This window comes from Ornithodoros turicata, chromosome 1 (genome assembly GCF_037126465.1).
Source record: "Ornithodoros turicata isolate Travis chromosome 1, ASM3712646v1, whole genome shotgun sequence".
In the NCBI taxonomy this organism is placed as follows: Eukaryota; Metazoa; Arthropoda; class Arachnida; order Ixodida; family Argasidae; genus Ornithodoros; species Ornithodoros turicata.
This window is the reverse complement of record NC_088201.1, coordinates 155,554,457-155,579,971: the sequence shown is the minus strand read 5'-3', so window position 1 is coordinate 155,579,971 and position 25,515 is coordinate 155,554,457. Positions and strand designations below refer to the sequence as shown.

The 25,515-nt window shown below is 46.5% G+C and overlaps 1 non-coding gene across 1 annotated transcript; it reads left to right on the top strand.

Annotated features, from left to right (window-relative positions):
* The first annotated feature begins 18,672 nt into the window (after positions 1-18,672).
* Positions 18,673-18,754, top strand: Trnas-gcu (transfer RNA serine (anticodon GCU)). Its single transcript has one exon. It is a non-coding gene; the product is annotated as a tRNA-Ser (tRNA).
* Positions 18,755-25,515: the final 6,761 nt, after the last annotated feature.

The window sequence follows — 25,515 nt, the reverse complement described above, 5'->3', positions numbered from 1 at the left end:
ACCAATTACTTACTGCAACAAATGACCCGCCTTGGTGGCAGATTTTTCTCTAAAAGGTATCCACTGAAGGTCCCAAAGGGGGTAGTACGCATTTTAATGCCGACGGCGCCCTGCTTTAGAAGTTATGCTTTTTTCATGAAACTAATTTGAATTTTTATTTAAATAATGAGCGCCTCCCACTCATTCACACGGTGCGCAGCTTGTAGGCGGTATCGGACAGATACTTGTACAAAAGAAAGTTATTCGATTGGTGCACCTGTTCGCGAATTATTTAGCTCGGGGATTTAACTGAGACACCCTATATACCATTTGCCCGTTTCTGGAATCCTCCCGTAAATTAGTGAGGCAATACGCTTCCCCGGTTTTGACATCAAAAACAGGGTGTCGGAGCGAACCGAAAACCGGAACCGAAAACCAAAAAAAAAACGCTATTTTGGTGCGAACCGGAACGGAATCGAAACCGTATACGTTTTTGTTCGCTCAGGAGGGAAACCGAAAAATATATTTAACGGTTTTCGGTAGAAGAAAAAACTTCGCCGGTTTGGACTACGGATATAGGCGAACGAAACAGACGTCATGTGCTCTGAAGTCATGTCATGGATACTATACGAGGGTTACGGTTACGGTGGAATATATGACGGTATAGTATGACCCTTAAGCTGCCTTTGTAATGGTTTATAGTTCGCGCACAGACTTCGAGGTACATGTGACTCTCTAGGAATGTGCCGTAGTGTTCGTTTTAATTTGATCCCCCCAAACTCTCCTCAACTAAACAGCGACCCAAAGGGGCTGCATAACGGCTTCTTTATCGGTAATGTCGCGCAACGCGTCCCTTGTTTGAGAGCAGCTAAGTTGAATACATTTACGTATACGCGAGGGCAAGCCCGTGCAACTCTTTTGTGGACAGGACACGAAGAAAATAAAACGGAGCTGTCGAGCGTGTTTGTGAATGAAAGTGTTCCTCGATTTGCGTCGTACTCGTGCGGTGGTGCTTCCTGGCTAGACAGTAGCAACAGACATTCGGATGGGACGCATTCGCTCCAACCCAGTAAGAAAGTACTTTACGTATGACATCACGACAAACAAGTCCGTTTGTAGCATGCGCTTCAATAAAGGAGAAAGCCCATTTGAACAGACAGTAACCTACAGGAACCACGAGCTACCAATTTCACAGCTGTCTATTGATATTAAATACCGTGTATGCGGAATAAAAAAGTTTACATTTTGTAACATTGATCTTTTTTTTGTGGGGATAAATATTCCCAGCAGAAGCGGAACCGGTTAAAAACCGGTTTGAACCGTTATTTTTTTGCTCCGGAGCAGAACCGGTACCGGATCGTTTATGATGTAACCGGAAAAAAAAAACGGAACGAAAAACGTTTCGGTTCGACACCCTGATCAAAAATGTAGCGAAGGGACCCAGGAATGACAACGAACAGCTTTAGTGCAGAGTGGCTACACTGTCCACTCAACAAGCGCAATGACATTCTTCCTCTTCTTCAAAATAGTGCTGCTCAGCTTATTGGTCTGACATGGAATGGCACGACGGGCTGAGGGATAATCAAACTCAACTTAGCGGGATACTTCGGAACGATCGGTGAAAAAATTGCTGCACATCGTACTTGGTGCATAGCATTCACGGTATGCCTGTCATCAACTTTGTTTCTTTCTTATGTCACGAATTATGCCTCAAATGAGCGAGCAATCAAACCGAAACGGGAATGTGGAGAGGAGTCGCAGAAACTTTCCCCTCCGAAGGCCAACGCGTTACGTCACCCTGCATGGAGCAGACAAGTAGTATACCACGCCGGTCGTAGCCGCTGTGTTACATACCCGAAACAAAACAATGGACGAAGATTCGGGATCAGATTACTCAGACACAGATGAAAAGAAACTGTGGTCACTTGCTTCTCTAAGAGTCAGAAAACAGTGCATGAATGGTACGACTACACTCTTAAACCCGTACCTTTTATTGTAACTTTTAGAAACATGTAACTTCTATATAGACGTAGATTTCGAGATTTCGTATAGGTTACACCACTGTAACGTATATTTAGAGGTTAAAAGCGACCAAAGTCATGTCTTTACAACACGAATAGAAGTTACATCTCGGGAAAAACAAAAACAGCTTGTTCTAACTTATAAATGTGCCCTCTACTCCGACACAGTAACTTCTAAGCGAAATCTCCAACGATAATTTCTTTGTTAGTTTCTTTCTTATGTTTTCCTTCTGTTTTTCAGCATAATGCCGCGTTTCAGCCTCCCATTCGGGACGACAGTTGCGAATCTACGCTGTTATTTTCTATCTGTTTCAGCGTCATTTATACGTCGACTACATGTTATCAATGCTGTATGAACAAAGATTATAAGTTCGCAGTCTGGAATACTGATAGTATGTTTCTTTCTAAAGGGTGGAAAACCATTGTCAATGCCGCAACCACCAAGATTTCCGATTTCGCTGCGTAGCCGAGCCTGGTCTAGGTCTATCCACACTGAGAGCGGTAATCTGTTTTAATCAATGGTTTTCCTCTCGTTTATCATAGTATAGTCAGGAACAACGGAAAAACTAGATGTCGCAAGCAAACAAGGATATTTTCGGTGTTCTCAGGGGAAAGTGTAGTGAGTGCGAAGATTGCAAAGAATATATAACCGAGAACGAACGTCACCACCGCAGCCCTGATTCACACACTTCATACACTGGGTAAGTGTACATTTTGTGCTAGGTACGTGCGTTATTTTGATAGCAAGAGCTCTTAGCGCATGTTTGTTGTGATTATGGCAAGCGTTTTGCGGTCCTGCATATGAACGCCACTTACGCTTGCTACTTTTCTGCTCTTACTTGGTCGCCAAGTCAATACACCGGCGTGCATTTTGCGAGCTGCGGATATATGCATCGAGATATATAATTCACAGCTTCCTACTTGTTGTATTCTTACGATATTTTAAGACTCAATCGCGGAGTGAACGCCTTCCCGCATTTATGCTGCTTTGTACCTTGTGCTTTGTAATGATTTGAATGGTTCCATAAATGTTACTCTCATTGCTCAAACTTTTGTTCCCAGGATCCCACATGCAGGTTCACATACCGTCACCAGCGGAATGCAGTACTCGTCCCAGAGCTCCTCCAACACTGATAACGCAGTAATATAGTGTCTCCTGCGTTACTGTACACTCATATTCCTCAAGGTTGTGTGCGTTTTATGTAATACTGTATTGCCATTTGCGCTCGCCTCTGCAACACGAATGTGGAATAAATTTTTTTCTGCTGCAATTCTCCATTTCGTTGGGTCTGTTCAGCTTAGCAAACATAGGTCAGTTGTTTTGACTCGCTGGCTTCCTCGCACTTTTATGCATTGCTTCTCACTTAGAAGATAGTTCTTTTTTCCACATACATGGTAAAGCGACCATGGTTTCTCCTCACATCAGAATCGCACTTGTGCACAATGTGTCACCTCTCGACAAACTTCTGTTTTTGTAATATACATATGTTCAAGATCTCCTTTTCTGCTGGTTCATTTTGGTACCTTGGTGTGTTCTGTAAATGTCTGTCCATATCCCACGCACACGGTGTTTGTTTTTATTCGCATCACACCAGCGCTCATTTGACAGGTGGGTTATGTTAATTTTCGCAAATTATTTCCGACATTTCCTGACGCATGTGTTTGTAACTACGGATCGATTAATTAGCAAAAATTCACATAACCCACCTGCCAAATGAGCGCTACCCTGTTGCGAATAAAAATGAGCATCCTGTATAAAAAGCCGCACGTTGGCGTAACCTTTACCGGGCAGGTGCTGGATTGAAGGCCGTAACCTCTAATTAGTGGGTTTCCTTGTAACTTTTATAAAAGGTACTGCTCAGAGGGTACCTGGTAGCTTCTGAAATAGAGGGTAAAATATTGCGATTTTTTAACCTTTACTAAAGGGTACCGAGTTAAGAGTGTAATGCACGGTAACGTTGGCCGACCAGAAAAAGAAAGAAGAACTACATCCATCGGCGCTCGATGGGAGCCAGACTTCTTCAAATTTCAAAAGTCGTCTTTATAATTCCTCCTTCGTTTTCAAGTGAGATTTTTCACAACTGTATTCAGTTCGTGTAAATGTTTGTGGGAATAACGCAAGCTTGAAATCAATTTGGCTGCGAGGTCTTTCTTTAAGTAACAAGCTCAGGTAACTCAAACTTCGTGCAGCGAGAAGCAGCAGAAATAGGGCTCGAAACCTATAGATGGATGCTCAAAAAGTGAACACGCACAGTACGCTGGAACGAAAGGCGAAACCGTGGCGCCTCCTCACGTGCATTTTGTTTTCAGCCAGTAGCAGACGACATTCGAGAGAGGCGCCACATCTCACGCAAATAGTCCATTGTTAGAGGGCGTCGTTTCGTTCAGGAACATTTTCCCTGCCCCACCCATCACACCGGGGACCCTGTCAAATGGACCTCTACGCCGCTGCAGGGAAGGCAGAGAAGGCGTATAATCACCACGCCCCCACACTCGCGTCGCTCTCGAGGGACATTATGGAGTTGAATGGGTTCCAATGCCGCCGCTTCTTCCCCTTTAGGGACGGGTAAGGGGAAGCTGCGTTCGGAGTTTCCGCTGGAAGGGAGGAGTAAATGACAGTTTGATGAAGAGGGTGCTAGCTTAGGATAAACTACACTCCAAAAAAAGGGGTGTGAAAAGGTGGTAACTTGTATAGTTACCACCTAGCTGAACATACCGTCTGATAAAGGGTGTAAAAGGGTGGTTAAAGCAATTATCATATATATCCAAATTGGTACAAAAAGGCGTGCGCCCCCCTCGCTCACCGAATCAGAAGCGGTAACCACATCATTCGTATGTATATAGCAGGTAGACCATTGCAACCTTTTAGGTACAGCATATACGACGACTATTACCTCCTGAAATGTGTAAATGCTCCCCCCATTTTTCAAGGAGTGTAGCGTCTGATAGAGGGTGTGAAAGGGCGCTAAAATAAATTATCATATATCCAAATTGCTGCAAAAGGGGCGTACGCCCCTCTCGCTCACCGAATCAGAAGCGATAACGCTATCATTCGTCGCGACGATTGGGGGACAACGTGCTATGCGGTGAAGTTCTGTTTTGAGAATGAGAAAGCAGGTAGAACTTTGCAACCTTTTAGGCACAACATATGCGACTATTCCCTCCTAAAAGGTGTAGCTGCTCCACCCTTTTTTTGAAGACTGTAGAGTTACTGAATAGCTTCAGAATACTGCAATTGATGTACAACTGCAAATTCTACGCCAGGGGGCTTCGTGTGGGGACGTCATATTGGCTTCGTTAAGTTAATCTGCTATGTTATAACGACGGACCCCGTCAGTAGACGTTCGTCCGTTCTTCTTTATACGACCAGGTCGACAATGGATCAAGGCCGTCTAAAGAAAATCGCACGTGCTGTTACGGTCAACGCGCTGTAATTCGCGATGTGAAATAGGTTTGCCGCAGCACAGGGTCGTTTTGCCTTGGTGGAAAGAAACTGCATTCTTATAAATAAACTTCACCGCATAGCACGCCCCTAGCCAACCATCATCCCTGATAACATCGGTCTCTCCCATGATTTTTTGAAAACGGGAGGCGTACGCCTTTTTGGTACCGCTTATACAGTACATAATTGGTACGAAAAAGGCGTACACCTGCTGTTCTCTACAATTCAGGGTCGAGAACAATGTCACTAGTGAAGATAACTGCCTGTAGGATCGTGCTATGCGGTGAAGTTCATTTGTAAGATTGTGTGCTTCCACTGGCGTGTCAACAAAATGCCGCTGAGTTGCAGTTTCGTTTAATGGGAGAGCGGCGCTCTCAGTGTTGCCATGCGGCTGCGGACATAGTGCCGGGAAAAAGGAATTCAATACTCTGAGGGAAGCTTTTCAGTGACTCTAGCGTAACTCTCTTGGGATCGTGTGATCATGTGTGGTTTATCTCTCTTTTCTCCTTGTTTTCCTTTTCCTTGTTTTCGCCTATCTTCAGCAAGCCGACCGCTGTCAGGCTGACCTTTCCTTTTTTTTTCTTTTCTTTAATAAACCTTCATACCCCCTCTTTTTCTCCAGAGTTAGGACTCAGGACGTTTTGAAATGTCCGGACTGCCCACACCTAAAGCACGTTCTACGCATGCCTGGGTAACGAAAGTACCCCTAGCGCGGATGAAGTCTGGCACCGGCGACTTCGTTTCCATAATCACACGGTGGTTGCCGGTCTCTGTAAAATCGGGTTCCGGATGGACATATGTCTCGCTGACAATGTCCTTTACTGTCCAAACGATTACGTCCGAACGTCAGCTCGTGTGTCCAGTGAATAAAAACGGATGGTGGTGGTGGTGACAAGGCTCGCCGTTGTCGGCAGCACAGACATGGGCAACGTCACGACTGACGCCCTGAGGGAATGTGCGTCCTGGGCCGACTTCTAAGGGAACTGTGCCGACATGTGAATAAAAACCGACAAATTATCGGTTTTTATCGAATAAAAAAACGACAAATTTAAATTTCCCACATTGCGTACCAATGATTAAGCTTTACACAATCCGTAAATCACTGAATTATGGTGTGTTCCGAGGTCACGAGGTTATGACAGTATAATGGTGACTGAAGTGTTGACCTTCGCCGCAATCAACAAGAAAATTACAGCCCGCCAACAGGGCCGAAAACAACGTGTTTATCTCGCAGCTTGCACGAAAGAAGAACCGACCGGCACGGTGACGAAATAGCACGGCCGGGAATTGATGTTGGACAACTGTTGCGCGCGCCCTCTTTTTTTTTCCGACTTAAAGAGGAAGTTCTTCATCCGGGCAACATTTTTGTTTTAGCGTTTCTAAAAGATACTCGCCTTATTTAGTGGGCGAACGGCAGAAGGTATACTATGCTTGTATGTTACTGTGACCCTCTTTCCCTTTTTCCGTGCTACTTCTATATTTTTGTTTAATTTAAAGTAAACTCGTTTTAATTCTCGTGTATCTTGATTATTACCATCACTTTTTTTTCCTTATTTTCTGTACCAGGAAAAACGTTGGGCGCAGGAGGCTCTTCCATCATTCCGGATCCTCAATTTTTCCTCATCTGGCCGCTTCGATATATCTTCGCGTCCCTTGTTCTCGGAGCAATGTCGTGCGTTGGGTAATAAAAACTAAAATTCAGAAATGAAAGAATGCGACACAAACTTTACGATACAACATGTGTTAAAGCCGGTCGTCACGGTATGCGCCATTATGTAATTTTTTTTTACCTTGGATTCAGGAATCCGCCATTCCTATAATCGCGATTTAGCTTTCAAGCTCTCACTCCACAAGTTAATTGTTCTGTGTATCGCAAAACAACAACTGCGCATACAGTCCACACTCTATAAATTAAGACAGTTCTCCATGGCATAATACGCTTCGCGCCAGCCGTTCCTGCGAACGATACATTTATTGTTCCCGATTTTGAGGGGAGAGCCTTTTAATGACAGTTGCGACAATGATAATGACAAGTTAATGACAATGCGTACGCCTTTTAATGGCAGTTAGTACTCGTCCAAAGTGCCACAAAAAGGCGGCACACATCCTATTTTCAGCGAATCAAGAAAGACACCGACATCATTCTGAACGGCATTTGTCCTCGTCAGCGTGCGGCGAAGGTTTTCAGAATATACGTACGCGAACCATGCACACTCTTAAAAATTAACTTCACCGCATAGCAGGCTCCTAGCCAACCATCATCTCGAATGATATCGTTATATCTGCCCTGATTTGTTGGAAACAGGGGGCGTACGCCTTTTTTGTGACAATTATGAACAGCATAGGTGTCACAAAAAAGGCGTACGCCTACCGTTTTGAACAAATCAGTGCACATGGCGATATCACTCGAGTTGATGGTTGGCTAGGAGCATGCTATGCGGTGAAGTTCATTTTTATGAGTGATGCAGTATCATTCCGACTGTCCTCGCACTCTTTTCGCATGCGCTGGAAAATTGGTGGCGCACGCCATTTTGTGACAAATTGAATACCTGTTAACTGGGCAGAGCGTATGATACGGCGAAGTTATGTTTCTAGCGTGTCGTATGATAACAAATCGACACATTAAAGGTATAGCAACAGCCAGCTAGAGTGATACCTCTCTCTGTCCTGGGGGCTTAATCGCTTCATCGTCGTTACGGTCGTTATGAGCTAACGAGCGGCGGGAAATTGAAATATGGGCACGTGACACATTACACGTGACGTATCCCACGCCCTTCACGTATCGCGCGAAGAGCGCCGTGCACGTGTTTTATCACGTGCCCTCCTCGACGAGTGCCCCGCCTTTCGTTGGCTCCTAACGCGTGCAAGTGATTAAGCCCCCTGATTTCTTGAAAATTGGGGCGTGCGCCTTTTCGGAGCGCTTTGTATATCTAAGGTAATTGTCACACACACACAGGCTGAAGGCAGAGGATTTGCACGGAATGATACTGTTATCACTGCTAATTTGTGAAAAACACATGGCGGTCGCCTCTTAGGGAGGGTTAACACAACTGCATAAGTGTCACAAAAGGAATACGCCTCACTTTTCGACAAATCTTTGGAGAGAATGGGGTGATGGCACACTCTTGAAAATGAACTTCACTGCATAGTATGCTCCTAGCCAACCATAATCTCGAATGATATCGTTATCTGCCCTGATTTGTTGAAAACGGGAGGCGTACGCCTTTTTTGTTACCATTATGAACAGCATAAGTGTCACAAAAAAGGCGTGTGCCTCCCGTTTTGAACAAAGCAAGGCAGATAACGGTATAATTCGAGATGGTGATTGGCTAGGAGCGTGGTATGCGGGGAAGTTCTTCGTTAAGAACCGATTGCAGATGTTTTTCCTGCACTCTTAAAAATGAACTTCACCGCATAGCATGCTCTTAGCCAACCATCATCTCAAATGATATCGTTATTTGCCCTGATTTGATGGAAACGAGAGGCGTAGGCCTTTTTTGTGACGCTCATGCTGGTCATAATTCTCACAGAAAAGGCGCGCGCCTCCCGTTTTCAACAAATCAGGGCAGATAACGATATCATTTGAGATGATGGTCGGCGTAGGAGCATGCTATGCGGTGAAGTTCATTTTTAAGAGTGTCCCGCTATGGCAGCATGTTGCCCGCGACCGACTTCATGACCAAACTGTCCCAACGATTACGTCAGAACGCCTGAAGGAAACGCGGTGTCGGGTTTCGCACCCGCATCGCCTCCTTGTCTCAGCCCCGAAATGTTATTGCAAGACAAATAACGGATATCACTGTCTTTTCCGCCATGCAAATAAACCAACGAGCATGCATGATACCAAGGCATCTAAAATGCTGGAACACTAGCACATCCACAACGTTCCACGTGGAACGGACCCCACGGGTACCATAACAGTCGGAGTCCCGCAATATGTATTCTTCACCTCCGTGTCAGGCCTGTTGGGCAGTGCAGAAAGACCATCTGTTGCGCCGGACGCTGCAGATGAAAGAGGCGGTAGGCGTTGAACGCGTGGGCCGTTCAACAAAGAACTGCACGACGCGGTCGGTGGTTGTATGGGAGGGGGCGGAGTCGATGCTTATCTTCGGATGTCGGGGTCGTGGCGGAAAAATTCGATTAGCCACGCTAAATGAGGTGTGAGAACTGCAACCTCTCGAGCCGGTAGCTCGCGGTGTGGCCCTACATCAGGCTGCTCTGGGAAATGTACCGAGTGGTTAGCTTCTTACGGAGTTGCTGCAGGCATTCGCATGCCTGTGTACGTGTACGCCGCCTGTTAAGTCCTGAAGGACTTTGTTTTCTTGGTCAGATATGTACTAACTACACTCTAAAAACAGGACTTCACCGCATAGCACGTAGTGCGCCAATCGTGGTCGCGAACGATAGGGTTATCGCTTTTGATTCGAGGAGAGGGGGAGGCGTACGCCTTTTGTGGCAATTACCATATACTATCCAAATTGCCACAAAAAGGCGTACAACCCCCTCGCTCCTCGAAGCAGAAGCGATAACCCTATCATTCGTGGCGATGGTTGCCGCACTAAGTCGTATGCGGTGAAGTTCTGTTTTTAGAGTGTATATAAATAAACACTGAAAGGATGGTTTGGTAGCAAAGCGAGCTGGTGATAACCGATTCATGATCCATGATTGCGAAACCCCGAGACGAGGGTCAAGTATATACGCGTATACCGGGTGTTTCAGTTAAATCCCCGGGCTAAACAATTCGCGAACGGGTGCACCAATCCACGAACTTTCTTTTTTACAAGTATCTGTCCGATACCACCTACAAGCTGCAAACCGTGTGAATGAGTGGGAGGCGCTCATTATTAAAATAAAAATGCAAATGAGTTTCGTAAAAAAGCGTAACTTCTGAAGCAGGGCGCTGTCGGCATTAAAATGGGTACTACCCCTTTTGAGACCTTCAATGGACACCTTTTAGAGAAAAATCTGCCACCGAAGCGGGTCATTTGTTGCAGTAATTAATTGGTTTCGGTTTACGTATTTTTGTCGCGGCTGGTCGCGGCGCAGCGCAAAAGGACGCTCTTTCACTCCCTTATCCATCAATAAATTACGTCCTTACATTAATGAATTACACCAATGAAATACGCCCTTTTGCGCTTCGCCGCGACCAGCCGCGACAAAAATACGTAAACCGAAACCAATTAATTACTGCAACAAATGACCCGCTTCGGTGGCAGATTTTTCTCTAAAAGGTGTCCACTGAAGGTCCCAAAAGGGGTAGTACCCATTTTAATGCCAACGGCGACCTGCTTTAGAAGTTACGCTTTTTCACGAAACTCATTGGAATTTTTCTTTAAATAATGAGCGCCTCCCACTCATTCACACGGTGCGCAGGTTGTAGGCGGTATCAGACAGATACTTGTAAAAAAGAAAGTTCGTGGATTGGTGCACCGGTTCGCGAATTATTTAGCCCGGGGATTTAACTGAAACACCCTGTATAAATAAACGCTGAAAGGATGGTTTGGTAGCAAAGCGAGCTGGTGATAACCGATTCATGATCCATGATTGCGAAACCCCGAGACGAGGGTCAAGTATATACGCGTATATGTGTGTAGGTATGTTCGTCCTTGTCCCTCGTCTTGGGGTTTCGCTATTATAAAAGCATATAAATGAAGCTGCACACATTCTCGCTGTCATTTCACTGTTAGTTGATCGTTCATATTGCCCCGCTCTTCATATTGTTTATTAAATAGGTTTCCGAACATAAAAAGATGGGTGAGCAGACGAAGTATCCACAGCGCAAAGTCTGTCCACACTCTTAAAAATGAACTTCACCTCATAGCACGCTCCTAGCCAACCATTATCTCGAATGATATCGTTATCTGCCCTGATTTGTTGAAAACGGGGGGCGTACGCCATTTCTGTGACACTTATGCTGTTCATAATTGTCACAGAAAAGGCGTACGCCCCGTGTTTTCAACAAATCAGGGTAGATAACGACATCATTCGAGATAATGGTTGGCTAGGAGCGTGCTATGAGGTGAAGTTCATTTTTAAGAGTGCAGTACGTGTCATGTAAAGTGATGAAGGAAGTGGCTTTCTTGCGACGCGGTGAAGCGCAAAAGGACGCTCTTCCACTCTCTTATCCACCAATGAATTTCGTCCTTACACCCATGAATTACGTCCTTTTGCGCTTTGCCGAGGCCAGCCTCGACATAAATATGTAAACCGAAACCAATTAATTAGTGCAACAGATGACCCGCTTCGGTGGCAGATGTTTCTCTAAAAGTGTTCCACTGAGGGTCCCAAAAGGGGTAGTACCCATTTTAGTGCCGACGGCGCCCTGCTTTAGAAGTTACGTTCTTTCGCGAAACTCATTTGAATTTTTATTTCCATAATGAACGCCTTCCCCTCATTCACACGGTGTGCAGTTTGTAGGTGGTATCGGACAGGTACTTGTATCAAAGAAACTTCTTCTATCGGTGCACCCGTTCGCGAATTATTTAGACCGGGGATTTGACTGAAACTCCCTGTATCGCATACGTATTCGCATGTACTGGACATGCATGTGTTGTCAATATTGTTTCGCGGCATGCGAATTGGCAGAAAAGAAACGATAAAATCCAGGAATGTGACTTATCCCCTTTTTCAATATGGCAACGCGCGCTCAAGGTCCTGGTGTTGAAAAAACAATTTTCACGAGTCATAACTTGATGGCTCAACCTCAACAACTGAGATGCTAGAATGTGTGTGATCAAATCACATGTGTTTTTGGAGCAACCGCGGTCGAGTTTATTGTGCGTCTGAATGCGTCACTCTTGAAAACATCACCAGATGACGGTCGTGATATGATAGATGGGCGTAATTTTTTTTTTAATTTCGCGTTAGTGCCGCGAAGCAACTGTGGCTATAAGCGGCGTACAGATGTGGAGAGATGGAGAGAGGACAGCAGGAAGGAGTGGGGGACAGGGGCGTTAGTATGCGTCCCGGGCAGAGTTCAGGGGGAGCTGCGCCAACATTCGTTCGGAAGGTCTTCGGACAACCCAGGGAAAACCTCAGACAAGCCTCTCCTGTGATGGCTAACCTTCCCTTACCCCTTATCAAACAAACAAACAAACAACACAGACGGTGGTAGGATTCGAACACACCACCTCCCCAGTCTTCTCCCGCTTGTATTCGCGTGAATGCACACATTTTCCCGATTACAACACCAGTATATCTTCACTTCTATCATGCCAGCTAAAACGAAGACGTCTCTTCAGTGGAAGTCGTGCATGGTTCATATCCGCATTGCAACACGCATTATGGGCTCCACGAGCTTTATGAGTGCGTAGAAAAGGGGCCTCATATAACTGTTTCCTCGTCCATTGACGCAAATGCACTACTTTCTTGTACCGTGTGAAGAAATTGCAACACCGTCCTGAATTCTCTTTGGCGTGTACATACTCGTAGCTAGATCTCATTGCAGCAAGAATATTAAGAAGGGAATAAGTCGACGTATCCCCTTATTGCATACACAGGTTCAATTGGGACGTAAGAGACTCAGACTATCGAGTATAGATAAATCTTCCTAGACTGCGCCTCTGCTGACACGGTGCCTTTAACGCCAGAGGCGGATCTAGAATTTTCCTGAGGGGGGGGGGGGGTCTTGCCCCTGGCCACAGTAAAAGAAAAAGTAACAAAAAAATGAGACGATTATTGAAGCAGTGGGCGGACTCCTGTTGCCAAACAACAGCGTAGGTTTATTAAGTCCTCAGTCCCGGCAAAACCACCAGGTCAGCGTTGACCCTTCCAGTCCTGCGGTCTCGTTCCAGAACCCCCGTTCAGGCCAATGTTCCATGCTCCTCGATGTTTCTGTGGTGATGGTAGTGGTGGTGAAGCTACAGTCGGTGGTGGTGGTGATGGTGAAAGGGCTCGCCGTTGACGGCCTCACAGATGTGGGCAACGTCACGACTGACGCCCTGGGGGAATGTGTTTCCTGGGTCCAAATCGCCGCTCACGATTGCCCAGCCAATGGTAGCCGCTTCATTCCATGCGTGGACACAGTTGTGGACACTTCGTCTTCCTTTGTAGCACCCTTTATAGACAACATCGTGCTACACTACCTAAGGTCAATTGAAACTTCGTACACGTCCGAAACATCGGTACTCCCACCCTGAGATCAACCTCTGTTTATAGCGTACACCGAAAATAGACGTGCGTGTAATAATATAATACATAATAATCATTATCTATAATAATTGCACGTGCTGTGATAGTTACGAAGAATATTACGAACACTTTTCCATATACGCTGACATACCTTGCCTTCTAGCTTGCACTGTACGCACGTCTTTGCCCCACCGCAAAAGTTAATATTTCACGTTCTCCCTCGTATGCCGTAAAGGAACGCGCTGAGGCCACCCTGCCGGACGTGCGAGATCGTTCAGCACCTGGTGTGGCCATCACAGGTACGGAAGCCGTGACCGCAGCCTAACATTCATCGTCGATCCTTATCACTCAAGAGGGCGGTCACACAGAGGAAGATGAACGCGTACCCCCGACTGGGCGGGCCGATACACTCCCAGCACATACGCTAAACCATGACGCTAAATTGGATTACGTAAAAAGCAATTCGCTTCGGTTTTCTTCGCCTGAACTCCTAATGAGTCAAATGAACGTACACCCCGGGGTGGGAGCCGGTCAACGCCAAGCGGTGGTCCCGGTGCGACCTCAGGGCTTACGTATTACACCGCGGTGTGCACGTCAAACAAGGCAAAAAAAAAACACAAAGGGAAAGACAACATCCACAGCGTGTGCGAGAGAGGTTCTCATGTGAGAGTTCCGTAATGAATCCGCAGTAAAGTGTTTTGTTGTGAAAGCGTCCAATGTTATTCGTCAAGCGAGCAGGAAACGATACATCTTGTGCTACCAGGGATCTTCGATGGATATAGGACGATCGGAAACAGCGTTGAACGAGGCGCGAACAGTAATAGACGAAGGGCCTGGATACGGGAGAGCTCTGGCCTACCGGTTCTGAGGAACCTGGTAGACAATGAAAAAATGGCTAGGAAGCAAGCGAGCTGGTGAAGATGATGCATAATGTAAAAACCCCGAGACTAGGGAACACGAAGGTGTCTGTCCCTTCGTGTTCCCTATAGTCTCGGGGTTTTTACATTATGCAAGTACCTGGTAGGTTACGGCGTCTACAGGAACTAACTGCTTCCTGCGAAAAAAAAAAAAAAAAACACTTGGCTTTATATCGTGCCGCTCTCGCTGACCGTACTGGCAGGCTACATTCTGTGAAGCTCCCTGTATAACGGGTGTCTCAGTTAAATCCCCGAGCTAAATAATTCGAGAACCGGAGCACCAATCGACGAACTTTCTTTTTTACAAGTATCTGTCCGATACCACCTACAAGCTGCGCACCGTGTGAATGAGTAGGAGGCGCCATTATCTAAATAAAAATTCAAATGAGTTTCGTAAAAAAATAGCTCCTAAAGCAAGGCGCTGTCGGCATTAAAGTGTGTACTACCACTGTTGGGACCTTCAGTGGACACCTTTTAGAGAAAAATCTGCCACCGAAGCGGGTCATTTGTTGCAGCAATTAATTGGTTTCCGTGTACATATTTTTGTCGGTACTGGTCGCGGTGAAGCGCAAAAGGACGCTCTTCCCCTCCCTTATCCACCAATGAATTACACCAATGTCACAAATCCGTGATTCCTGCGCATTTCGAGAACTTTTTCGAACATGGACTATATAGCCAAAAGTACGGTAGCCGAGAGCTGCATTTGTCTTTTACATCATGTACTTTGTCTAGACGTCAAAATGGCCTTTTTCCTGCGAAAAGCAGTTAGTGTTTATGTCTGGGGACCGAACATTGGGAAGAGCAGCGAACCCCTGGCCGTGTGGTCGCGGGTGTCAAGTGACACCACCGAGTGTGTGTGTGCGTCTGGAAGTCTGGAATTCCTCCTTCCCGGGACGTGAGAAAAAGAAGATAACAAGCCAAACAAACAGGGAACCAGACCAGGAGTGAGACCAAGAAACGTCAGTCGTGGTTTGGAAACAAGCGTGTGCGGCAGCGTCAGTCCTCGAGGGGAGACGTCGGCGAGTTCCTTTGTTTGGGTGCGTCGTGCCAGAAACCGCAGAGACCACAGACCGAAAAGGACCCCCGCCACGCGACCCGACTCATCACAGCACCATTCTGACAACGGACATTCGGACCTTCTGTGCAAAACAGCTAAGACTTTGAAATTCTCTGTCACCGTGTTGAAACTGTGTTAAGGCCGTTTCCACGTAGATAATGTTTTCGTAATGAGCATTGCACCTTGTATTATTTAGTTATAATTAATCTCTGTGTTGGAGCATTCACCGGTTGTTTCTTTTTAACTTTGTAAGATTGTAGTAAAACGTTGTGTCGGATTGTTATCGTTGTACCCTGAGTCACTCCTTTGACGATTACACCATCGTGCTCTAACGAGTGCTGATCGCCCTGGGTCGAACTAAGTATTGTCGAGGGAATCGTAGGTTGGCTAGAGTGTTGATTTGTCCGTCAGTAACCGCCGAGTGTAGGCCTGCGAGTTCATAAGCCTCTCAGTCTTCGGGACCGAGCGCTTAACGGAGAAACGTGGTGTACAACCACATCGCAATCAGCATCCCCACCGATTTTGGGAATCATCTGAAAACGCGAATTCAATTTCATTCCCAGTCGACAATGTTATTGTTATAACAACCAATGAATTCGTCCTTTTGCGCTTCACCGCGACCAGCTGGGTCACAGTTCCGGCTGTGCTGTCTAGCTTTTCCCCCCCTTTTTCCTAGGCCATATATACACAGTAAATTTTTTAAAACTTCAATGGTAGAAGTGCAAGAGTGCAGGCGAGCTGCATGGTACACTGTAAAACGACGATAAAACCAGAGTCACGGGAAAAAAAAGACGACACGACACGTTCGTGTTCGAGAACGCGTCGTGTCGCCGGTTTTATCGTCGTTTTATTTTTTAAAACTTTTTTGGTGTAAATGGCTTGTCCCATGGCACACACCTTTTTGGTGTTGCCTTTACACCCAAAGGATGGGTGTTTTCTAATACACCCTTTAGTTAAGTGCGTTCCTAATAAAACACTGTTATAATAGGCGTTTAAAAACAAAAACCATCCTTAAAAGGGGAGTATTCTATTGAAAACATCTTTTATGATGGAATTACTTGCTAGAAAATATTCCCTCGCAGATAGTGTAATAGAAGCTTCCGCGGCAGCATGCCGAGACCAGCGGTCGAGACATACAGTTCGACTTTCTTGCTTCTATATAGCAAGCAGCACCGTGAACACGGCAGACTTCCGGCCGTGGTTCTATCGTAGAACCTAAACCGGAGCGCAATGCGTCGCAGGCACGCCTCGTTAGCTTGGTAACACTGTGGGACCAACGTGAGTGCCGATGCTTGAAGAGACCTCGAGCACCCTCGGTAGCCTATATCGGCGTGTCGGATGGATCATACACTGAAATGCAATTTTATAGGTCACGTCCGTTACATGTGGTGAGGCGGGAAACGTTTGTAACGGTGACGGGAATGCGTTTTTGCAATTAACACCCTCGCTTGCAACGAGTCAAAGCTATAGGCTGAATTCCTAACATCCATCCCAGTCAAATACTGTGTTTTGAACGCAGGTTATCGTCTATAATGTGATTACTTGCTGATCGGAGCTTTGAAAGTAGCATAATTTTTCTCTCACGAAATAACATAAAACATAATAAAACACCATTTTTAACGCCATATTTTCAATTCAAATGGGGTGGAAAAAAGGTGTATTCGACGGTAAACACCTGTTTCAACACCCCACTTTACACCCTTAATGATCGACATTGGATAAAAAGGGGTGTATGTCGATATTACACCTTTAGTAATGCTCTTTTTGCACCCCTTGCGGAATAGAAAAGGGTGTTTTTATAAGAACGAAGGTGTAAAATGATTTACTGTGTAGCCTACACTCTTAGACAAGAGGGTGGAGCTCTTACAACCTTTAGGAGGTAATAGTTGTCGCATATGTTGAACAGAACTGAACACAGAAAGTTGAAAACGGAACTTCACCGCATAGCACAATGTCCGCCAGCCATTGCCACGAATGATAGGGTTATCGCTTCTGATTCGGTGAGCGAGGGGGCCGTACGCCTTTTTTTTTTATAGCAATTTGGATATATGATAATTGCTTTTACCACCCTTTCACACCCTTTATCGGACGCTATGTTGACCTAGGCGGCAACTATAGAACTTATTACCTTGTCATACCCTTTTTCCTTAGAGTGTGTACCCAACCGTCATCCCGACTCACATCGTTATTTCCCCAGATTGGATGAAAACGGGAGCCGTAAGCCATTTTTGTGGCAATTATGAGCTTCATGATGCCACAAAAACGGCGTACCCCCTCCCCCTTCCCCGCTTTAAGTAAATCAGGGGACAGAACTAAGTCGGAACGGAGAACCTGGGGAAAACCTCAAACAGCACAGCCGGTGCGGGGATTCGAACCGGCCTCACCTTTCCGTCTCGGCATGGAAGGCCACTACGAGTTGATATTTTCTAAACTGAAGTTCCAATTGCAAATCAGTGGTAACGAAACGTACTTTTGTTTTCAGTGTTCCACACCTTTATAAAAAACTATAGCACTGACAAAAAAAAAAAAATTTTTAGGGAAGGCATCATGGCCAGCATTTTCCCGCCCCCGCGCCTCCAGGACACTGGCCTTCTTCTAAATTATCTCTCTATATTATCCTTCCTGTGGAGGCAGATCCTTGACACTGTTAAGTAAGCCACCAAAATGTGAGAGGTGTTATGGCGTTACAACTTCAATTCTCTCAATGATTTTACAAAGATTTTCGCTTAGTGGGGAAGGGCGGTGTCGCGAAGGGGTATCTGAAAACCCATACCTTTTTCTTTTCCGGCATTTTGGGCCTTGTAAGGATTTTTTCGGAGGGCTTGTCGCATGATCTTTTGGGGTCATTAGTGGGGTGCTGGAAAAATCCGCAATTTCTCTGATACCGTAGACTATGTACTGTGCATGAAACAGGGGGGGAGGGGGGATATGTTTACTAAGAAAAAAGGAAGGTTAGCAGGACGGAGGTCGGCTTGCGATTCCAAAAAAAAAAAAGGAAAAATGGGAAATAAAGGAAAAGAAAAGGAAACAGGTTCATGTCAGTACATATAGAAAGAGCCCTGAATCACACGTAACTCTAGAGAACTGTCAGCGCATGATGTTTTTGAAACGATTGGCAGAACGCCAGACGAGGTGGCCGAGTGGTTAAGGCGTTGGACTGCTAATCCAATGGGCTCTGCCCGCGTGGGTTCGAATCCCATCCTCGTCGTACTTTTGTGGATACATTTTTATTTTACTGCGGTTCATTGGGGGGGGGGGGGCGTTGGGTGTTGTTTCTTTTTCTGACTAGTCTTTAAACATCGACAACAAACGAAACGCAATTCAATGCGAACGAAACGTTTTCTACGTATCTACCGCTATGACAAGATATGGAATTCGTTGCCGGTGGAGTTGAGCAGGCTGAATAATACGTTTTTATTCAAAACAAAAAAATTCAAAACATTTTTTATTCAATTAAAATTGCTTTGTATGTCACGTTTGTGGTGTTGCTGAGCGTTTTCCTCTTTTTCTTTTTTTCGTCATTTGCTTGAGTCGCTACTACACTGTTAGCTCCAACACGTGCAATACTTAAAATCGGCAAAGCCACCTCTTAAAGTGCCCCTTAGGACTAAATCCCGTGTCGTCAGAATTTTACCAAAGTGATATTGCTGAAATCTCCTCGTGTCGCTTTTCATTCCTGCAAAATATTTTTGCTCTACGTAATGCGAAAGCTAGAGTAAATAAATTTTTATTTGTGAGAACTGTGACGTCATGTTATGCTCCGACGGAGCGCCCGGCTCTCATCTGGCAACGTTGTTGCCCTTCGCGTCTTCTGTGTGAGTGCGTGTGTGTGGGGTGGGAGGTGGGGGCTCACTCTTTGCCCTCCGTTAGCGGAGCTCACGTGACATATCCAACCGATCGCTCCGTCCTTGGAGAAAAAACGAGGGAGAAGCCATCTCTCCCATTTTCCCCGCTTTCGATCAGAGTCACGTGACTTCTCCACCAAGTGATCCTCCCGGACGCCGGCGTCGTTGCTAGGAGACGAGTGCCCTTTCCAGAACATGACATCATTGCAATTTGGTGGCTTATAATTACGTCACCCGCTCCTCGCGTCATCGAAACTTGTGGGCGCTCAGCAGATCTTCATTCAAAACTTGACAGAAATGCACAGCGTTCGTAAACCGGATTTTAATTTCGCGTATAGAGTGCTTGAGGCGCCTTCTTTTTATGGACTATAAACGCTGTTTTTTCGGAGTCCGGAGTGGCATTTTTACATACAATCTGGTAGACAGCAAATGCGCAAATTTAGCCATATCGTCGCACACATGAACTTGTTGTGCGCTACCACGTCCGCGGTTCAACACACTTGGAAATGACCGTCACGCAATAGACGAGTTCAGAAAATCCCAGTGCTCTTTGCGTATGCATTGCATCCTGGGTGCTTGTTGAGCAGGGGAACGAATAATCCTTCACATTTCGCATTCGCTGACCTTGACACGTCGTGGACAATGGACCGGTAGGGAAGAAACCGGAACAGTTTGGAGGCCGTCCGTTTATTTCGTATTAGTAAACTCCCACAGTTCAAAGCTACGCTAAGCACTCTTGGATTTTCTGAACACGTCTATTCGTATAAACTACTACTTTTACTGTTCGAGGTTTGCCCTCATGTTTCTCCAGATGATGAAGCGTAAGATTGGGGCGATGTCGGGTTACACTGACACCCTCAGAGCACATGTTGCTGCAAAACACTTCATGTTCACTTCCGAGAATTTGGCGAATTGAACAAGCCCCAAATTTTAAGGGTGCGCGAATTTTTTTTATGAATAATTGGCAATTCAAAACTAATGCTGCATTCACAAACGTTATTGTCGCAGGTTGCGTTCCTTTCTAGTAAACATATTGGAATTACTTTACAGCACAAGTCAATCATCATCATCACAGTAATGCTGTTGTTGTCCCTCGCAGTGATAGGAACCGTTATTTTGAGGGGTTCGGTTTGAGCTCGGGTTCAAACGTATCGTTTTCAGTTCAGGTTCGGGTATAAGGTTTTGAACCGGGTTACCGACGCTAACAATTTTAGTTTACCGATATTACAGGACAAACGTGATTTAGGCTAGGTTAAAGAAAGTGCCCGGACAAAAAAAAAAAAAAACGCAAATGAACCCAAGGTGCGATCGGGATAGTGGGTGCCTGAAATACATGTAACAGAAATATTGCGTTCTGAAACAGTCGGGAACATCAGAAAATAAATTTAAGCGAATTTTGCAGCCGGCTGCGCGCTCCTGGCCCGGCTGAATTCAGGCAAGTAACAGTGTGCGGACTGACGTCACTGGGGTCGGTTATGAAAGCAGGCTGTATAGGTCCAAAATGCGCGGTCTTCGGACTTGCAATCTGCTGCAGTAGTCGCTTGTAGAGTCACTAAATGAGCTTCGCTTCAGAGTATCGACACTGCGGTCCAAGGGAGAGTAGGAGCGCCATCTTGTTTCGGCACCACACCAGTATTATCCCCATTTGAGGATCAAAGGCGGCTAACATAATGCTCCCTGTGGTGTAGAGAAGCGTGTATGATTGTTGTGGGATAATCCGTGTATCGTCAACATCCCGTAGATGTTAAGGTGAGCTCAAGGCCGTCAACTGGTGCTTGCAAACGAAGGGAACATTTCATCCGCGTACGATAGATGGCATTGTGCGCCAACGTGCGCAGTACGCGTACGCGTGCGCGTACGCGTGCGGTGCGCGGAAACAAGATGGCGCATGCTCGATCTTGGAACTTAGTGTCGATACTCTGAAGCGTAGCTTATTTAGTGACTCTAGTCGCTTGAAACACCTGAGTTCATGGTATAGGTGGTAGAGGATTTCAACTAGCCTGGCGAGGCCGTCAGCTGAGCGATTTGGAATTCCGCTGGCAACGTTTTTTTTTTTAAGTTCAATGACGCGCAGGGAAGGATAACGGATGTATTTTGGTCACCGTTTCCATTTCCGTTACTGCTATATTTTCGTTTCAGTTATCCCTTTCTGATACCGGCGTTTCAATTTCGTTTCCGTTACGTTTCCGTTACTGTTTCCGTTGTTGGAACTTAAGGAGAGACAAAGAGAACCGTCTGGTTTGACGGCGAGAGCCCAACAGATTTATTTTCCGCGGCTACGCGGGCGCGAGATGTCGAACCAGGATGATGATAGCACCGCTGGGGCGGCTACATAGCTCCCCCCTCAGCGTAGCGGTTGATGAGATGAAGGAGCGGAGAGACCCAGCGGACACGTCGTTGAGGGGTGTGGCGGGGGGAAGTACTGGGGAGGATTGGGGAATCAACAGTCTGTGGTAGAAGCCGGGGCGCGTCGACTTCGTCGTCCAGGAAAGCCGGTTTGAGTCGGTCGAGCGAGACCGTTTCCGTGCAGTGGGCTATTTGGACTGTGAAGTGCTTGGGGCCACGGGACACGACCAGAAAGGGTCCGTCGTACGGGGCCTGGAGGGGCTTGCGCACCCCGTCGTGTCTGACAAAGACGTGGGTAGCCGTCTGCAGGAGAGAGTGCTGTTAAGACGGGCGGGCGCTAGATCGGGGGGGGGGGGGGGCTGGAGGTCGGCGAGGCAGGACCATAGTCGCTCGACATAGGAAGTTATGTCGACTGGAGTAGTCGGGGCAGCAGGTGGGAAGAAGGCGCCGGGAATACGGAGCGTGGTCCCGTAGACAAGTTCAGCAGGGGTACATTGGAGGTCCTGCTTGATGGTTGTTCGTAGCGACAGCAGTATGAGAGGCAGAGCTTCTGTCCAAGGGCATGTGGTAGTGGCTTTGAGGGAAGTCTTAAGGCTTCGGTGGAGGCGCTCTACCATTCCGTTAGCTTGGGGGTGGTATGCCGTGGTACGGGTCTTGTGTCCGCCCAGCAGGGCGGAGAGCTCGGCAAAAAGACGGGACTTGAACTGCCTGCCTCGATCCGTTGTAATGGTAGCGGGCGCGCCGAATCGGGCGACCCATGTCTGCACGAAGGCAGCTGCTACCGTAGTAGTGGAGATGACAACAATAGACGTGGCCTCCGGCCATCGAGAGAACCTGTCGATCATCGTGAGGACATAGCGGAATCCGTTTGATGGAGGCAGAGGGCCGACGAGGTCAAGATGTATGTGCGCGAAACGGATGTCCGGTTCAGGGAGTCGACCGGGGTTCGAAGTCGTGTGCCGGGTGACTTTGGACTTCTGGCAAGCCTGACAGGAGCGAACCCAGCGCTTGACGTCGCAGCGCATACCAGGCCAGACGTAACGGGAAGAAATTAGCTGTTGCGTGGTCCGGATACCGGGCTGCGCCACAGAATGGAGGTGATCAAACACCGAGCGGCGTACTGCAGGGGGTAGGAATGGTCGAGGAGTGCCACGGGAAACGTCGCAGCCGATTGGGGTACGAGCTTCGGGGAAGGTGACGTCCTCAAGAATCAAGCTTGTCGACGCCGCCGAGCGCAGCGACTTCAGTTCTTCGTCTTGGGCTTGAAGCTCGGCTAGCTGGTCAAGTGCAGGCGGCGCGGACGCAAGGGCGGAGAGATCTATGTCAACGCGGCTGAGGGTGTCGGCGACGGGGTTGAGGGGGCCGGAGATGTGGCGGATGTCTGAGGTGAACTCTGCGATAAAGGCAAATTACGGTAACGGAACGGTTGTTACAGAGTTGCGGGAGGACAGCCGTCCGGCTCTATTAGCACCCTGTTTTACCCAAGTGCTGCTTCGGTGTCACGCGTACACACTACACAAGAAATTTTACGTCGTTGGGATGCGCACATCTTGCAAGATTTAAAGAAAAAAATGTAAGAATACGTCTTCAGTCTTCCATCACTTGCAGTCCAGCGACTCATTCTGTCCTACGGATGTCCATCGGATATACTTTCACGGAGATACGGATATTTGCAGAATAATGAAATTCCTCCAGCGGATATAGTACGGAGATCCACTTGGCCGGGCTTCGAACTTCCTACGAACGTCCACTTTTCGGACATAATCAAGAGATACGGACGTAAGCAGGAGCTCTCTGGGATGTTGCGTGTATCTGGAGCGAGTGTTACTTTTTTTATTTTTCAGAAGTCAGTATACAGTTTGCAGTAAAATATATAAAGCGTGTTCCCGCCATTTTACATCTGCCACCGTTTCCGGTCGTATTACTTTCTGTTGCTGCGCTTCGCTTCCGATGAGGGAAAATCAACGCAACGTTTCAAAAAGCAAGAAGAAAAGAAGAAGAAGAAACAGCAACAAGAGATTGGGCCACTCAGCCGAAAAGCTTTGGAAATGAGGTTGCATTCACATCTAAACAGGGAACAGACACTGTACGTTGATGTTCTCGCGAGCTTCTACACATTGAGAGCCTTGTTCGCCTGTGAGTCGAAATGAAGGGTGAGATGTCTAAGTTTAATTCGATTGCGTGCACAAACAACGGTGAAATGAGAAATTGTTCGGCGTATTAAGTCGGCGTAGAGCTAATGTCTCTCTTTCTTGCTCATGTAGTTTGAGAAAGTGAGTTGGTTCATGGAAAGTCGAATTTCTGCAGTGCTACATCGTCCCGCGTTTCTACCTCTCTTCAAATACATGATCCGTACAGCATCCCATCACGGAGCTGATTCGGACAATCCGTGAAACAGCCGCAACAGGACCTCCTGCGGATATACGGTTATGGATATCCCTCCATAAATATCCGAGGAGAGTGCCACGGAGGTCAGTTTTCGGATATGGACATTGGGATCTATTTCGGACGTCCGTAGGAGATGGTGTTCTGTCTGGGTGGGCGTAACTTTCATCCAGTGTCGCATTCATCAGCGGAAGCTCCCAGTAGTAAATAATACTGACATGGCCACAGTGAAAAGAAAAAAAAGTACAAAACAAGTAACTAAAAATCGTAGGTTCGCATCCTCGCGCTATGGTGGAGTATAGTCATGTGTTGATGTCATGGAGTTATGAGGACTCGGACGAGGTAAGTGAGGGATGCACCCTCAGGATCGATTTTGCGCTTTCTTTCCATGCTCTAGTGTAGTATTGAGAGCATTACAGGGAACGGAACCACAAAAAAAAAAAGAAGAATGAAAAGTCACTCAAATGTCATCGCACAACAGGAAGAGCCATTACCCGAATTCAATACCGGACAATAAATTCGTTTCCGTTTCTGTTGCCGGTATTGGAGGACCGTGGTATGCGATTCCGTTTCCGTTATCGTTACCATCTCCAATTTCGGTAATATACCGTTTCTGTTTCCGTTACCATTACCGTTACTGACGCGTTTTCTGGGACACCCTGTATACGCCACGGGAGCTGGTTCCCCAAAATGAACCCTCGTCTCGGCTCCTGAATTCTTCGAAGGGAAGCGCTCGATTTATTTTTCTGGTAATAACATTTTCAGAAGGAAGTGAAACCATCGAAACTCCGCTGCATGATCTGCAAAAGAAACACAGTCGGGTGACCGTCACTTTCTTCCGTCACATCCTGCATTAATTTGACGGTGAACAGAGCTTCGCTGACAATTTTCGTCCCCGGTCGAAACGACGTATTTCCCATATTCGGATATTACAAAAGCAGTAGCGAGTGTATTTTACAGGGATGTGCCAACCGAATCCGCGAATCCTCTAATCCTCGAAACCTAAGCAAGGATTCGAGATTCGGGAACCCGAACCCTAATGCCCAAAACGGCGAATCGAATCTTTCGAACCACGTTTGCTTGTTTCTTTTCTTTTTTTTTTTTTTGTCTCTCTCCCTCTTTCAAATTGGTGCCTCCGGAGTCCGCCGAAAGGCTCATTGGCCGACGTTTTTTTTTTTCTCCTTTTTTTTTTTTACGTTGCTCTTGACTGAGAGAGTTCAGGCAAGAACTGTTACATAAAGTTTAAAAGTAACATGGTTTCGCTTGCGATTGTTGCTTACGTTTCTGAAAATCATTCAGACTCGAGAATTTGTGTATTTGTTGTAGTCGCTGGACGACAAGTTAAATAAGTTAAGTTTAAGAAGAACTATATCGGTATATTTTCCCCTGAAAT